Raw genomic sequence first — 2,192 nt, 5'->3', positions numbered from 1 at the left:
CTTCCACAGTCAGCCAACCCGGTTAAAGCGAGAAGCCGCAGCTCCCAATCCGCGAAGAAGCTGGGCGGGCCGACCTAGAACGCCCGCTGCCGAATGGCTGCTCTTACCCATCACTCGCTTCCGCGCGTCCAATGAAGCAGGCCGGGAAGGATGGGCCCGCCGCGCGAGAGGGGTTATGGGGGCGGGGCAGCTCGGGTTTCCGAAACCGAAAGAGCATGCGCCCTGAAAGCATAATAAGGAACGCACGTGACTAAATAATTGCCGAAGGGTGGATTTCGCGCCTTCTGCGTCTTTTACTTTTCTTTTGCTAAGGCGCTTGAGTTACTGCTTCTCATAGCATGCCCGGTTGTGTTGAATATGTTATATTTGGCATGGAAATCTGATGAGTGTTGTAGTTGTGTGCATGTTTTTTCAATATACAATGATAATCCACAAGTGTGTGTGATAGGAATCTTGAGGTCTTAGCTATATGTTAAATGTTCATGAGTGTACCAACCAATCACATACATAGATAAGCACAGGAAAACCGACCTGGAAACATTTTTGATTCCCACACTGTCCCAAACTGACCAAATGTTTTCTCTGCAAGGTCAAAGGAAAATGGAAAAGCCTCCCCATTGTCTTTTCCTTCAATGTCTTAAGGGTATGTCTGTGTTTGAATAGAGTGTGAGCCTGTGACATGGCCCAGGAACTAAGTATTTATCATTACAAAAGACTGGCCAGGCTCCCCAGGCAATCCAATCAAGTAACCTGCCAGACAGGACATAAACAAGGACAGGAGAAAAACAACATTCAAATTTCTGTTTCAGACCGCCTTTTCTGTGATGTAGGTTTGATGTATGGGGGGGGGGAGTCTTAGGTTACACCCCTTCTGTGATGTATGTATGATGTTTCTGGGGGTGGTCTTGATCTACAGGGTGGCAATTTCAAAAGTCCATATAAGGCCTTGCGTACCATTGTTCTCGGTTCCTCCTTTCCTGCGTGTGAGGGGAGCAACCTGTTGCAACAGATCAATAAAGATTAGGCTTACTAGCTGCTTTGCTTCTCAATATTCTCTGGTTGGCCTCTGTTATTTTCCCCTACCAATAAGGAACCTATGTAAGGACTCTATATCACCTCTTGGATACCCCATAAGGGAAAAAGGGCAGATTTTTGTTTACAACATATGTACATACACACACTTTTTATATGTATAAAAAAGTGTGTGTGTCTGTCTCTCACACAAACATAAAAGCGTGTAACGGTAAAGGAGTCACTTATGGTTCATTTGGGCAGCATTCCTAAGCCCATTTAGTTGGGACGACTAAACAACTAAACAACAACAACAAGCCCCATTGCCCCTTCACGGATCACTGCCTTGCCATAGTGGAAGGGGCTTGAAGAACTCGGAGAAGCTATGAACTATGCCGAGCAGGGCACCCAAGATGGACAGGTCATAGTGGAGAGTTTTAACCAAACGTGATCCACCTGGAGAAGGAACCGGCAAGCCATTCCTGTATCCCTGCCAAGAAAACTCCATGGACAAAGATTTGACCAAACTGCGGGAGGCAGTGGAAGACAGAAGTGCCTGGCGTGCTTTGGTCCATGGGGTCACGAAGAGTCGGACACGACTAAACGACTAAACAACAACAACAAGCCCCATTGACCTCAACAGGGCAACACCGCTGGCCAGAATTGATTTGATCTCCTTTCTTGGTTGTTAGCTGTTTTGGGCACCAAAGGCATGGGCGTAGCCTGGGAGTGCCGGAGGGCAGCTCCCCCCGCCCCAATAAATCAAGTAAATAAACAAAAATACATAACTAACTGACCAATCGCTTCGCAGAGCTCAGTTCTGTCGTCCCCCCCCCCCCGCGCAGCATAAATTTTGGCTACGCCCATGACCAAAGGTGTTAAAATGTGAGGTATAAATTTAAATAGTACTGTAAACTGCAATTGGTTCGATGTAACTAACTTCTCCGTAAACACAGCAGAAGAGTGGCGCGCGGGCAAATTTTAACCCTCTTTTGCTAAAACCATGCTGGTACTGCGTGTCTCTCGAGTTCTATCTTGCGTGTACTGTACAAAGCCTTTCCCGCACTGCTGCTTAAGAGTCGTCTATTCACAAGTGCAGCCCGATCCCAGCTAAGTAACCGACGGAGCTCAAAGGCAAGTATTCCTTGCAAGTATGTGAGCTTAGGGGGCTCTGATCCTGT

The sequence above is a fragment of the Podarcis pityusensis genome (genome assembly GCF_964106645.2).
Source record: "Podarcis pityusensis genome assembly, chromosome: 5".
NCBI lineage: Eukaryota > Metazoa > Chordata > Lepidosauria > Squamata > Lacertidae > Podarcis > Podarcis pityusensis.
The sequence above is the reverse complement of the archived record's forward strand: the minus strand, read 5'-3'. Positions refer to the sequence as shown.